The sequence below is a fragment of the Chenopodium album genome, chromosome 2 (genome assembly GCF_948465745.1).
Source record: "Chenopodium album chromosome 2, dcCheAlbu1.1, whole genome shotgun sequence".
Classification (NCBI taxonomy): Eukaryota; Viridiplantae; Streptophyta; class Magnoliopsida; order Caryophyllales; family Amaranthaceae; genus Chenopodium; species Chenopodium album.
In genome coordinates, this window is record NC_137835.1 from 2250722 (window position 1) to 2267405 (window position 16684).

Consider the following 16684-nt stretch of genomic DNA (forward strand, 5'->3'; position numbering starts at 1 on the left):
TGTTCGGCGCTAGCTTTTGAGTAGCTTTTAGTGGTTTGACTACTACTTAACAAAAAATGTGAGTGTTTGGCAAAGTAGTGGTTAGGGTAGCTTTTAGGGCGTGTTCGGCAAAATATAGCAGCTGTAAATTGTGTAGGTAGCTTTTAGCTGTTAACAAGCTGTAGCTGTGAATATAGATAATTTAGGTATGAGTGTTCGGTAAAGTAGCGGTCGACTAGCTGTTACATATAAAAATCAATATTTTATATTTAAAACTATATATTAAATTTTCAATAACTACCTCAAAAGCTACCTCTACTTTCAAAAGCTAATATTTCTAACTTTTCATAAAAGCTACCTCCACCACTAAAAGCTTCCCGAACCACTATGCCAAACACTCACATTTTTTTATTAAGTAGTGGTTTGACTTGAGCTACCTAAAAGCTACTCAAACGCTAGCGCCGAACACGCCCTTAGTGGTGGAGGTAGCTTTTGTGAAAAGTTAGAAAGATTAGCTTTTGGAATTAGAGGTAGCTGTTGAAAATTTAATCTATATATAGTTTTAAAAATAAAATATTGATTTTTATACATAATAGCTAGTCAACCGTTACTTTACCGAACACGCCCACAGACAATAAGAAATGTTTTATAATGGTAATTTAATTACATTCAATCAGTAATAATTGATTTTTAGTCATTTAAAATGTGATTCTTTATAAATAATTTTTATTTGTATTGAATTACTTTTATGCATATAAGGGTAACTTTTATTTATTTCAGGGGTAAATTTTGATCAAATTAGTCTATCTTTATAGTGGATGTACAATAATTATTGTACACCCGATTTTTTTTAAAGTTTGTTAAATTTAAAATTACCATTAGAAAACTTATCCGATTTTTTTTTAAAGTTTGTGAAATTTAAAATTACCCTTAGAAAACTTATCATATTAGAGTTTAAGTTATCCCAAAAATATTTAGAAGTTATCCCAAAAATATTTAGAAGTTATCCTATATTAGCTAAAGGTTAAACTTTATCTATTTCACTATATAATACTACTTCCGTGTAAATTCTTTACCTTGCTTCTGCAATTATTATCTTCTAATTTCGCCAAAGCCCTACCTCCTCTTTGAAGAAACCCTACCCCTCTTTCTAAAAGTGTTCCTCACTCTCTTTTAAATTGATTCTCCTGATTTTCGTATACTAGCAATTCATTCTTTACAGTATAATCTTGATAAAAATCTTTTGATATGGAACTCCCACGTGATGTGTTGATGGAGATACTTGCTAAATTACCGGTGAAATCGTTGATTCGATTTACGAGTGTATGTAAGTATTGGCGGTCTCTCATAAAATCCTCAGAATTTGTATCAAAACATTATGCTACTCGTTCAAATCTTGGTTATGATTCTTTTTTGACCGAATTTTCCCGTGCTTGTTCGTTTTCTGTTTTCTCTTACGAAAATTTTACATTTGAAACTGCATTTAAGATTAGACCTGCTGTCCTCTCGTATAAACAACCCAAGTTGGGTATTGATCATCGCGACGTAATCAAAGATATCAAGATTTTCGGCCCTTGTAATGGCGTTTTCTTTGTCGATTTCCACAGAACAGGTCCTCCTGAGACGGTGTTTTTGTTTTGGAACCCGGCTACTCGACAAGTGTTTAAGCTGCCCAGTTTAGCAGATGATCTTATTCATCAAAATCTTGGTTTCGGGTTTGACTCCGAAACCAATGATTACAAGGTTGTTTGTTTTTATGGTACTAAAAACTGTCTTGGAGTTGGAGTTGGAGTTAACATTAGGAAGGGGATACTGATATACTCCCTTGCTGCTAATTGCTGGAGGGAGCTCCATGTCGAAACAATGAACACAGTATGGATTTCTCATGTTTTCTCTAAAGGTCGTATGTGCCATTGGATATCATTTTGTCGCACATTTCTTCTCTCTTTTTGACATGGTTGATGAGGTTTTTTTGCAGACCAGTCTGCCTTATTGTCCGAATGGGTTTTTGGATCGTGGCTCTGACTCTGATAACATGTATCCTGCCGTTTATATTTTGGACAGCGGCTGGTTACAGCCTACATCGACCATAGACTTATGGGTTTTACAAAAGTATGGCCCTGCAGGGTATTGGAGCAAACAACTATCTGTCACAATTCCTGAATTCGTCTTGTGGACTCCATCAATGCTGCTGCGGAACAACAGGCTAATTGTGTTTCACAACGGCAAAGACAAAGAGCTAAAATGCTATGATTTGGTCACACTACAACAAGTGAAATCGCTCCCTCTTATTCTAGACTATCCTATTCTTGCCTATACCGAGAGTCTTGTTTCTGTACAACCAAGTCATCAAAACAATTCATCATCTGATCAACAACAGGAGGTTAACATGGATTTATTGCAGGAAGAGTGTAGGGGATATCTGGGATGGGAATATCGTGACAAAGAATTTGAACCTGATGAAGAACTAATACTAGAAAATGATGATGACGAGGATGGTGATGGTGATGGTGATGCTTCGTCCGTTGACAGCGCTTTCATGGAGCCTGCAGGACCACCATTTATGGACAATTCCGCCGCCATTTACGATGATTATGAGACAGACAAAAAAATTCAAGCTTATAGAGTCAAAGAGTGGTATAGCTTAGCAAAGCTGCCTTATTGTATTCGCGAAGTCAACCAACCAGTGATGTCCAACCCCTGCACGTTTTAAGCGGTGTAGTTCTTTTATTTTCCTTATGCTTTCATAGGAATTATCCCCTTTTTTTTTTTTTATTATTGGAAACGAGGGGCAAGCCCCATAGTTATTATCCTCTTCAAGATGCTAAACTTTTTATATAAATCAAAGTCATAATTTCTAAATTTTTAGTAACATCTACCTTATGTCATTAATCGAAAATATCATACCCCTCCGTTTTTAAATACTTGTCCGTTGTCCCATTTTTTCATATGCGGAGTTTTAGGAGATATTGGAGAAAATAATAAAATATGAAAGTAGTGGGGTAGTTGAGACAATAAAAAAATATAAAAAGTAAAAGTAGTGGAAGAATTGAAGGAGAGGGAGTATTATGTTGGGACTTGGGACATGGCAATATTAAGTGGATATCCACAAACCCGCTCCACCCGCTATAAATATATGGATGAAACCCCGAATTAAATGGATGAAAAGCGGGTGACGGATGAAGCGGGTGATGGATCGGATCGGATGTGGATGATACTTTTTTCATCCGCTTTTTCAAACATATATTGTTATTGTTTCATTTTTAATTAATAATATAAAAAAATTATTGTACAAATAACCGAATTTAGAGTTTATGTGAGTTTTTTTTCCATTTTAATACTTATCCATTAATCATCCGCTTCACCCGATCCGAATCCGATCCATTGTCATCTCTACTTGGGACCACTAAGTGTGAGAAATGAATTAAATATTGTAAAAGCTTTTTAAAAAAGAAAATAGAGCAAGTATTTAAAAACGGTGGGAGTATATATTTTTAATAATAAGCGATTTAAACAACGATTTATTAATAATTGAGGACGGAAAATATACTAGCATTATTTGTGAAAGCATAAATGAAAGCAGTAAACCAGGAACAAAATCCAAGAATCAATTTTATGAAACCTCTTACACACTGTAAGTTAAGTTAAGTAGTAGTTTATTCTTAATGGTAGCTGACATTCCATGAAAGCAATTGAATATAATTAATAATATTAATGTTATGAACAATACATACTAGTAAAGCGGCTTACAATTATCTTAATTATTAAGAGTATGAGAACTATTTTTATACAAGAATTAATATCCCCATTGCATGCAATTGAATTTCAGATCTCAATATCAAAAAGAGCAATCTAATTCATGAAAGCAAATTATGTAAATCGGTTAATCTCAATATGAAGATTCAAATCTCAAATTATAAAATTAGCACGAATTTAAACAATTGCAATTCCAAATTACAATTTCAAAAAAACTATCAATAAGATTACCGACGATTGTATGAGAATTTTCAGGTGATAAAAGTACAGCCAAATGTATCACTCGAGTTGTTAGAACTTGCAACTGAGATAGAATTGTAAAAATTTCGGTTAAATCCCAATATCATCAATAATCAATCAATCAATCAATAATCAATAATTATATACTAAAAGACACATCAATAATGACACGTGTCATCTCTTGGTGTGTCCTTAAAGTTTTTTTTTTTTTTTTTTTTTTTTTAATTTATATATCACCAATAATTATATACTAAAAGACACACCAGCAATGAAACGTGTCATCTTTTGGTGTGTCCTTAAGTTTTTTTTTAGAAACACCAATTAAGTAAAGTTGTAAGGAGGTAAAAAAAAGTTAACTAATATGTAAATTGCCTTAATTATTAAAAATTAATTATAGTCTAAATCTTTACTTTTTGAAAGAATAAAAAATTAATTATAGTCTAAGGGACTGTTCACATTTACTTAATTTCAGTTCAGTTCAGTTCAGCTCTTAATTTCCCTCTCACATAAAATATTCATTTCAGCTCAGTTCAGTTCAGTTCCAATCAGTTCAGTTCAATTCAATTTAGCTCTAAGGGCCTGTTCTCATTGACTGAACTCAGCTGAACTGAACTGAACTGAACTCAACTGAACTGAACTGAACTGAACTGAACTAAACTGAAATGAATATTTTATAAGAGAAGGAAGTTAGGAGCTGAACTGAACTGAACTGAAATGAATATTTTATAAGAGAAGGAAATTAGGAGCTGAAATGAACTGAACTGAACTGAATTGAATTGAGCTGAACTGAACTGAACTGAATTCAGCTGAACTGAACTGAACTGAACTTCAACGTAAGAGAACAAGCCCTAATCAGTTCAGTTCAGCTCATTTCAGTAAATGTGAACAGGCCCTAAATCTTTACTTTTAGAGGTTTCAAAAAAAAATCTTTACTTTTAGAAAGAATAAAAAAAAAAAAATCAATCACAACACTAGAAAAAATATCATATAAATTATAATAATTAATAATAAAAGATTATTAAAAATTATTTTTGCCAACCTAATATTACCTTTATAATGAACAAGTACAAGTAATAAACATCAATCAATAACTACATAATATATTGATTGATGACTTTTTTTTTTCTTTTTTTTTTTGTATAAGATATTGGTAAAACATAATTTAAAACATACCAATATCCAATAACAAGAGAAAGGTTGAATAAAGAAATACAATTCCTTTTGTATACCCCCGGTGCACAATAAAAATACTGTCCATCAATAATTATCACGTGCCATTTGTAGCCTTAGTGTCTGCAGACTCTGCACTCTGCAGTGCCCAAAATAAAGAGAAAACAAATTTACTTTTTTTTTTTTGATTAATTTTTTTTATCTTAGCTTTCTATCTCCAACCAGAAATTTGTTGAAATTTTCCCAAAAATTATGATTTAATCCAACCTCAAAGCTGCTATCTCAACTAGTAATTGAGCCAAATCTTAGCGAAAGTCTGGTGGATTTGTTACAAATTTAAATCAAATCACAATACGTTATAATTCAAGAGTAGTTTATCATCATTCATCTTTCACATTTTCGCTCCAATTGACTGAGGTTTTCGTCGCTTTAAACAAATTGTTAATTTCCTGTTTATATTTAACTTTTGTTTATATTAAATTTTTTATTTAAAAAATAAAATAAAAACACAATAACACTCAAAAGTTACCCTTTTATATACAAAAAGTTACCCTTAAACTCACAAAAGTCACCCTCTATCTAAAAAAAGTTATCCTTAAACATACATAAACTACCCTTAAACACACACAAGTTACCCTTTTATCTACAAAAAGTTACCCTTACACTCACAAAAGTCACCCTCAATTTAAAAAAAGCTATCCTTAAACACACATAAACTACCCTTAAATACATATAAGTTACCCTTTTATTTACAAAAAGTTACCCTTAAACTCACAAAAGTCACCCTCAATCTAAAAAAAGTTATCCTTAAACACACATAAACTACCCTTAAACACATATAAGTTACCCTTTTATTTACAAAAAGTTACCCTTAAACTCACAAAAGTCACCCTCAATCTAAAAAAAGTTATCCTTAAACAAACACATACGAAGCATAAGTTACCCTTAAACATACACAAGTTAATCCATTATAATACAACCAAAAAAAAAAAAAAGTTATCAAACCTTCATTACAAAACGCTGAACATCATTACAATCTTCAATAGGACACATCTTCACTATAACTTTTTTCTTCTTCAAAGATTTTTTATCCACCAATTTAGTTAATTCTACTTAAAAAAAATTACTGTAACATTAGAAAGAACAAAAACAAGGAGAAGAGGTAAGATGAAAAAGCAATGAAGAGGAGAGAGAGGGGAGATAAGGAGATTATAATTATATAAAGACCAAAATGTAGAAAAGAAAAGAGGAGAGAGAAAAAAATCAGAAAGTGTTTTTGGAGGAGAGGACAAAATCAAAGAGGTAAATAAAAAAAGTACGAGTAAAAAAAATCCCTGGCACGTGAGAATATTGAAGAGGACAATAATTCCTCAAATTGGGCCGCGCGCCATACAATAAATATTGTACACCGGCCTTTTTTAAAAATTTGTGAAAGAAATAATAGTACTTATTTGAAAGATATGGATTAATATTGTAAATGGCTAGAGTTGAGATAAAATAAAAGCGTGATTTTATATATTAGCGAGTATAAAGGGAATTGAATTATTTGGTGAGGTAGATGTATAGCTTTAGAAATTAATTTAATTAACAAGAAAATAATGATATCACACTGAAATACATGATATATAATTATATGATCAACTGCATAACTTTTAAATACAAAATTAGCTAATTGGATCTTCTATGCTTATTCCAATAAATATTTTTGTAGTTTAATTCATAATATTATTAGACAAGCAATTTTCTTACACTATTATTTTTTACACTAATTAAAATATTGTAAAATTGATAATAACACCAAAAATTACCGTGTATGGCACGGGACCTAACCTAGTTTAGAAAAAATCCTACCTCAGATTCCGCTTCAAAGGAGAACGTTGACTGCGCTTCAAAGGAAATTGAAGGAGAAAGAGGATACTTGTATGACCATAAAGACTAAAGGCTATACAATTTAGGTCATTTTATTTGTTTGAAATAAATAGGAACTATCTATATTTTTGGTTGATAGCTTTATTTTATTTTTAATTGTACTTTATTTTTATTTGTACTTTATGTTGATACCCATTTAGCCATAAATTTAACCATTTAACCATAATAAATTTTTCATTTTCAATTTCGTCATATATACAATTTCACTAATTCACTATTTTAATTTCCTTTTTTACTTTCATCACTCACCCTGTTTCACCTTTAATAATTTAATTTTTAAAAAACTAAAGATAATAAGTAAAACAATTTTATTTCTTGACATACAAACATTAAAACAACATAATACAATGGATGTTTCTACTATGGTCCACTTTATTTGGACCATCACTATACTTAATTATCATTGGTCAAATTTATAATTTTTTTTTAACCTTGGTCAAACACTATTTTTAGTATTTTCCTTTTATAATCCAATTTTTATTTTCCAAAATATAATTATTGAATTTCTAAAAATTATTTTATGATTTTCAAAATTTATTTATTAAAATCAGTTTTTAATTAAATAAAAAAAACATTAAATTAAAATAATCAAAATAAAAAAATTGTTCATCAATGTTCTTCATTATTCATCATTGTTCTTCAAGTTTGTTTATCCATGGATGAGATTAACCACCATTATGGTAATCTTTAATTTGTCCCGTAAATACACTCGCACATCAATGAAAATTGAAAATATGCATCGATTTACATATTATATGTGAAGAGTTCATTCGAATTTGATTCATGTATGAATCTGGGAATGTATTTAATCCTAAAGCAATAAGTGTTAATTGGATAATCGCAAACAAGGGATGAAAAATCGGTCATTATATGTATGCGAAAATAAATAAAAAAAAATTAACAATTTTTCGAAATCTGGGTTTGTGAGCTAATTGGAGAAGACAACGATTTTTGTTTTGGAATACTTGTTTGATTCGAAAAAAAAAGATATAGTTTTCGATTTTGTTTGCATATAAGGTATTAACCCAAATGCTAATAGGACATTACCTATAAAACGCAATATTATTGTTTATTTGGTCTACGACCATATGTTATTTTGGACATTGTTAATAATTAGTTCATACTGTGCATGCATTAGTATCCTAATATTTTTCTTAATTGATAGCAAATAGGATCGTGGTCCTCAATCCTCATTCACTAGCCAAGTCACAATTTATATATACCAAGTTTGGTATCAATGATCACTTATATATCAGTTATTGTGGTTTGATTTCTGTATGCATATTCCTCAAAATTTTAACTCTCAATCAAACCACCTTTAGAGCTATTCTAATGGCAACCTAATTGTCAAATTAGATGATTATCTTCTTATCTATCGTGTGACCCAATGGTTAGATTACTTGGATACTAGTTTGTTATTAATTTAAATAATGAACCGTCTTCGATTATTATTATAATTTTACAATAATTAAGGAGATTGAGACCAATTCTAAATATATAAGTAATGTCATATCCTAATATTGGACGAATCCCATATAATAACCAAATGAAAAAAAATGTGGAGGTGAGCAATTACATGGCAAACCTTTTTTTTTTTTTTTTCTTTTTTTTTTTTGGAAAGAATACGATGACAAATTGTTAAATATAGTAAATATATTTTTGTATTTATAAATTAGGAAAGCCAATATTCAACCCCTTATATTTAGGCTAAATACATACTACTATTGCTAGTTGTTTCCTTATAATTAGGACATATCATGCTTCTGTTTTGTATATACATGTATTCTAGTTTTATTAATGATAATGGATGTATTTTGTTTTTTACCCAATGTTTAGTACTATGACTCCGCGAGTATCTTTTTTTTATTAGTTTAGTTTCATTTTTAATTTATAGTATATATTTTATGTGTCATAAAAATTAATTGATAACAACACTATTGTATATCATTGATTTATTTCCTAAATAGTACGTTAAATACTATAATAGAATATTTGAAAAAGATTTGGACGACAATTTATATGGGATAACTTATGTTTCATTTAGTAACAATATTTCCTAAAAATAAGCAATCAACAGCCATCATATAGGCAATATTCTTCAAATAGATCTTAAATCTAACACATTCCATTATTAATCTAAATTTCAATTTTGATTGGTTGCTTTAAATATATGATTTTTTTTTTTACCTTAGGTTTAAATTTCAAATTATTACACAAACCAAAAAACAAAAATTAATGTCCAAACCTATATAATGAGCAAATTGGTCAAAGGAAGAAGACGCAATTTTAGGATACAAAGATATATAATGAGCAAATCGATTAGAGGAAGAAGACGCAATTTTTTAAAAAATATTCTTCTCATAAACCTTGTTTGATACGTAGAACACAAGTGTGAGTTTTGTGATCTGTTTAGTTCAGGTTTTAACTTATGTGTACTTTGGTTATTACCTAAAAAAGAAAGTTTATTGAGTTTGACGAATGACCATATGTATTTTGGATATTGTGAAAATTCCAACTTTATAATTTTTTTTTTTTAACGTGGAGATGAGGGAAACCAACATTTTGATTTTATTTTACGATAAGCATGTCAAAAAAATCAGAAAATATGATCTTATTTTAGAAAAAAAAAAGACTTAAAGTGTTTCCTTGAAAAAAAAAAAAGATAGATTTAAAATCATAAAACTTAATTAAATTATGGTATTGTCCTAATTTTATCTTTTTTTTAGGGAAAGTACGTAAATTTTTATCCTAAGATTTTGTTAAGATTCTATTAATCAAATTGCGTGAAGAAATAACAAAATCTAGGAAAATCTAAAATTTGAGGGAAAGTAAATCATCTATTATCCTAAAATTTATTAATATTCCATTTACTAAATTTTATCCTCTTTTTAAATTCATTTTACACGATTGTTTATCAAACATTCCAGATTTATTGCATTATTAAAAATATATATTACTATAATTCTAGGCGTGATAAAAATCAATAATTTTACAAAATCATAAGATATGTCGACAAAATCAATAAGATATATATTCTAATATTTAGATTATATTAGAATATAATCTTTTGAAATTTGAAAAATATACAGATTTTAAAATCTTCTATACAATAATAATAAGATAAGAAATTAGGAAAATATCCTTATTATAATTGGTGATTGAAATTTTTTTAAATAATATTTCTAATGTTAAAAGATATCCTAAAAGATATTGATTCCATTATATTTATTTTTATATATATAATCATTAAAATAGATTCATTTTAATTTTTGTACATGTTTAGCTACAAATATTTTGCAAAGGTCGTAAAGTACTTTAAAATAATTGGTTATTTCTAACATAACGTATGATCATAGTCGTTTAATATTTAAAATGTATATAATAGGTAATGTCCAATCCGTATGTAGGTAAATTCCTTAAACACAAATACGATTTGGAATTCGGTCTCCTTTTTTTTGGATCAAACAGTGTTTCGAAGAAAAATCATACATTTTCTATATCTTGAAGAAAGTAGATTACCGAATTAAGAAAATAACAAGATATTAATGAATTATAAATCAGTAATGGTAATGTCCAAAAGAACTTGATGTCATCATATGTTTTTAATAATTACAATTTTCATAACAGGTAATGTCCTATCCTTTATTTGGGTAAAACATTTTACACAAACAAGATTTCAATTTCGATTTCCCTTTTTTTGGATCAAACAAGGTTTCGAAAAAATAATGATGCGATTTCTTTTTCAGATGTTCATGACAAACCCCGATTATCGTAAAACTTAAAAATTGTTATTTCGATTATATAAAATCACCGTTTTTGCAAACGTTGACTAATTTAGTACAATCCAAACCTATTATTTAGAGATTTAAATCGCTGCCCAAATTCGCAACGACTACAACTTTTTGATATCTTAAAATTTCGCATTTGCCTTTTGAATCGATCCATATTGTTATTCGCTTTCGATGCGCAAGTGAATTTAATGGACATAGATCATGTGTTTGTGTTTAATCTCATCCATGAATGAAAAAACTTGAAGAACATTGATGAACTATGAAGAACATTGATGAACAATTTTTTTATTTGATTTTTTTTAACTTAATCGTTTTTTTTTATTTTATTAAAATCTGATTTTAATAATTAAATTTCGAAAATGTAATTAAAATGATTTTCGTAAATTCAGTAATTAAATTTTGGAAAATAAAAAAAGAATTAAAAAAGAAAATAACTAAAAATAAGGTTTGACCAAGGTAAAAAAATAAATAAAAAATCAGCCAATGATAATTCAATATAGTGATGGTCCAAATAAAGTAGACCATACTAGAATTTTTGATAATACAATAATAGGTCCTCATAACAAGAACGTTTTGCATTTCTACGGGGTTTAGGGTGCATTGGGAAGCCTCGCTCTCCTCATTATCTGCTCATCTGCTGTGTAAACGCGAACGTAAAAAAGCCCACCTGCAGCATAGTACACCTTTAGAATCTCACCGGCAACAATGGCGTTGTCCATAACGAATGTTTCCCATCCGTCCTTTAGAATTATTGGTCGGGAAGATGGAACAGTATGCCCAAGAATTTCAACATCCCAGGAACGACCGCGATTGCCTCGCATCACTTTTACGGTCTCTGCCGTTCGAGAAAGTAATGGTCTCCATTCTGCGGGAAGGTGCTATACAATGACAACCATAAGTTAAACACATGCAAGTACTCTTTTAATTTGACATAAACGACATGTTATTATAGAAATAGACAATCTTTGTACATACCAGGTGTGTATTCATGATATTCTTGAATGTTATAGTTGTGCTTAAATATCCTTCGTACTCCATTTTTTGTCGATTAAACAAAAGGAAAAGCTAGATGAAAAGAAAAGGAAAGGATAGAAGATCGAATTGAAATAGGAAGTGTGTGGGGGGGGGGGGGGGGGGGGGGGGTGATGCATTACCAACAAGCAATGTGTTTGTATTTATAGCAAGAGCCGTGAGTTGTTGTTGGGGAAAATATGTCATATAGTAAATGTGCATGTGTGTGAATAGGTCAATAGGGTAGATTCTGATAGAGTATAAAATATATTCCTGGGCCTCAACCATCAACTTAAGCTTTTGGTTGAGTTGGTCCACTAACATGGTATCGGAGCCAACGTGACATAGAGGTCACGGGTTCGAATCTCATCCACCCCTCCTTCAAAGTGGAATTAATTCGCGCGCCCAAAGGGCCTTTCATGTGAGGGGGAGTGATAGTTTATAAAACATATAAAGTTCATGTTGGGTTTTACTTAGATCAGGTCCAATATATTTTGCCTAATTTTTTGCAATAAATATTATGTTTGGGTCAAAAAATTTATTTTAAACTTCTGTTGGGGGCTATTAATTTCAACCTTAATTAATGTTATACAACTAATCTAAAAACACAAAGTAACTAACATATACACTTATATTTTGTAATAAAAAGGAAAATTTGATAATTACCACCAAATATTGTTGTCAAAATTGAAAATACCACCTCAAGTTTTTTTTTTTTTTTTTTTTTTAAAAAAAAAAAAATTTTACCACCTAGTTTTTTCCAAAAGTTTTCAAATTCCCACCTTTTTGCCGCATGACGTCATCTGGCTTATATTATATTACATTATACTCCATATTTTATATTATATTATACTCCATATTTTATATTATGAATTTATGAGTGACTATCTGGCTTCAAAATATAATTACTCTAGGGTATCCCGTAATGCCTAGTTTGCTTAAGTTTTTACTCTTCTTCAAAATTAATAAGATCTAAATATCATTGCAAATGACAATTAATTAATGGTTATGTTTCTATAATTAATCTCATATGAGGGACATATATAAAATATATATATTTTTATTTCAATGAATTTTTTATGTCGTGCATCGCACGGGGCTTATCTAGTTTTAAATAAAGAAACTAACATTTTTTTTAATATGTAAAATAAAAAATGAGTACACGGATATGGATCCGGGCTCGAATCTGTCGGGTCCAAAATTTGAAGACCCACTCACGGATCTGGATCCACGGATCCGGGTCGGGTCCAGATCCATCACCATCCCTACTCACAGCCACTCAATCATTCATCTCTTTATTTTTTTTGGTTAAGTCATTCATCTCTTTGATTTCAGTCTTTAGTAGTCTCTGTCCTCTATTTCATCCTATTTTATTCCATTTTTCAACTGAGATAACCTATTCGACTCTCCATTGTAGCGGCTTCTGATGAAGGTATGGTTCTTTAATCATTTTCTTGAATTTTACAGTTTTTATCTGACTTTCAGGATTTGTGAGGATTTTTTTTTAATGAATTTTGTCGAAACTGATGAATTTTTGAATTTTTTTTTATTACATTCATCAAGATCTGATGAAATTTATTTGATTTTATATGTTTTACTCCCTCCGTCCCATAATTACAGGAAAATATACTATTTTGGGTGTCCCAAAATGTTCCTCCTATTACTTAAAATAACATTAAATCATTACTTACTTTTTACCTTTTCCATACAAATTACACACATACCTAAAAAATCATTACGTACTTTTTTACTTTTTTATACAAAATACACACATACCAAAAAAATCATTACCTACTTTTTAACTTTTCCATATAATATTCTCTACTTTTTATCAACATTCTTCATTTTTTATCTTTTTCATACAATATTCCTCATCTTTTTTTATCCTCCTTAAAAACCGTACTTTTTAGAGTTATTTACCTGTAATTATGGGACGGAGGGAGTACTTTTTAGCTTACATTTATTAAGAGCTGCAGATTCTTTTTTTTTTTTTTTGGGGATTTAAAGGGAGCTCAAAATGGAGATGATCCTTATGCATTTGATTAAAGGTAAAAAAAATTATATCGTTTATCTTTCTACATAAAATCATTTGAATATTTTTTCTTCAATCAGAGTATGCCGTTTTATATGTTACTCTGATTCAATTTTAGGATTAAGATAATTAAGTACTCTGTGTGAGTAATTTATTGTTTGTATGATTCTTCTTCGGAATCAATAGGTTAGTCTTGATGCGGGAGCATCCTATCCAAGATTTCCTTTCTTGATAGTTTTAATGTTTTTTTAGATAGATTTTTGCTTACAAGTTTTTACCTTTCACTTAAAAGGGGTTTTCTTGTTTTAAGCACCTTAGGATTCCTTAATTAGTTTTTAAGGTAGTTAGTTTAATGTGGGTTACTAGGAATTCAAGTTAGAGTAGAATAAGTTTTCTAAACCTAATAGGATTAGAATTAATCCTTTTGAGCGTTGCTCGTTTGATTGTTAATAAAAAACATCACTTGTTGCGACTAGGAAGAGACCCTCTATTCTTGTGAGAATTAGAGTACTACCCATTTACTTTCATCCATAATAACCATATTTTTTCATCACTATAATTCACAAAGCCATTAAACCATAATCGCGGTTGCATTCTACACAAAATCGGACTAAAATCCGCATCAAGTCTACTCTCAAAATTGAAAGGTTTGTTTTCAATCCCTTTTCTTTCTATCCTTAGGGTTTTAGTTTCTGGGTTTTTGATTTGAAATTCTGGGTTTTGACTTGGAATTATGGGTTGTTGTAGGGTGAGGCGTGTACGCATGCTCAAGCAATCAAAAAATTTGTGGAGGAGAATTAGAAATTTGCGGCTAAATGTGCGAATTTAGCGAAACAGTGTAATACCCCTCATGATTGCTTTAAAGGAGTTTGATATACTACTCATATCAACAAGATGCATCTTCCATTTAGGGAGCTAACAAGCTAAGAATACTCCATAGTTAAGCGTGCTTGGCTGGGAGTAGTCTTGGGATGGGTGGCCTCCTGGAAAGTTCTCCTAGGGTGCGCATGAGTGAGGACAAAATGCGCCGGAAGGACTCGTGTTGGTTTGTGGGGACAGTTGTTGGACCTCGATGCGCATTTCGTGACAATAAGGAATATATAGAATGATTTGTCTCTGCTTTCATACATAAAAAATTATAAAGCTCTGCATTCTTATTCTTTATGTGCTGTGGTCAATTTCTCTGTCATTAGTGTTATTCTAATAAGCAATAAAACAGAAATAACTTATCTCTTGATGCGTGAACCAAAGTGACAGTAGCCGCGTCGTGGAGAACCACTGACCTAAAAGACGACTCCGCGCTACCTCCTGGTGCAGTAGACAAATGAGGTCGCCCTCCAGGATAAGCACGGCGCCAGAGTTTATGTGCACTCACAAACCCGATTGGAACTCAGAATACTTGCCTAGAAAACAAAACGGAAAGAACATGTGTTTAGATAAATTTAGAGAAGAGAGAAGACTGATTGTTGTTGTGTATTTTGGCTGTGAAAACCACCGAGTATTTATAGGCAGAGGAGAAAAACGGGTAGCAAAAATCGTGGGAAGAACTTAGCCAAAAAATTGACCAGATGAGTTTGATCAGTCAAGAGCAATAAACAAGGGAGTGAATTAGTCAGCTAAAATCAAGGGATTAATGGCTGATTGATTCCCGCAACAGTCAGAAAATCCCAACAGTAAAAAACGGATACTTATGGAATATTCTGTCAACAAGAAAAAAGGAACAAAATTTCTCCAAAAAGATAACAAGGACCCACGCCCACGCATCGCATTCCCCAAGACCCCAAGTCTCGAGGCCCGAGCCCGACCCGACCCGGCTCTGCGCGCGCGCGTGTGTGTTTGTGTGTGGAGTAACACATACCTCATATAGAATCAAAGAGAGGAGAGAAAAGTTTACTTATTGCTTGATGAAATCGTTGGTTATCGCTAGACAAACAAAAATTGTCGGTGATGTGAATGACAGTGAAGGATTGACGATGGAGTGTGAAGGAGGTAGTTAGACTTCGACCAGCCTGACATGAAAATTAGGCAGCCATTGTTGTTGAATCTCCAAAATAAGGTTGTTGAGGAGATGGGTGTATTCTGTAATTAGAGAAAGTGATGGAGAGGAGATAAAGTTTATTAAAGCTCTAAACCAGATCTGAGTAAAGGAGAAGGTGAAAGAGAAAGAGGAAGAAAAAGAGGAAAGTTTTGAAGAGAGAGAAGGGGAAGCCATGAACGGCTGTAGAGGAGTTAGAGAGTATAAGATGGGCGTTCAAACCGGCCCATAGGGAATAGGGTTTTGCTAGGTTTTTTTTTTTTTTTTTAATTATCTTAAAATCAAATAGAACGGTTATCTAAGAAAGCGTTCTATATAGTAAATTCACAATTATATAAAAATAAATAAATATATCATATAGAACAGTTAACTTAGGTAGGCGTTGTATATAATCCTAGAGATCGTCTATCTAAGTTAACCGTTCTATATCTTGCGTTTCTTATTCCAGTTTTTGTAGTAGTGCTACTTGTTAGTTGTTAAAAAGTTGATGCATATATATACTTAGCTTTGTGAATATACATTATATCAAATACATTTGCAATTCACATTATACTAGCTAAGGAGTATCATTATATTTAATCTGCATGCATTACATATTTGTAATACAAACCAAATAGAGCATTTGAACTTTGAATAGTAAAAAAGTTAAAATTGAATAACTATCTATAATATGGACTAAACTCCCTAGCTAGATTGACAAGCTAAGGGAAATGACATATAAACAAAATATCTTATGTCATA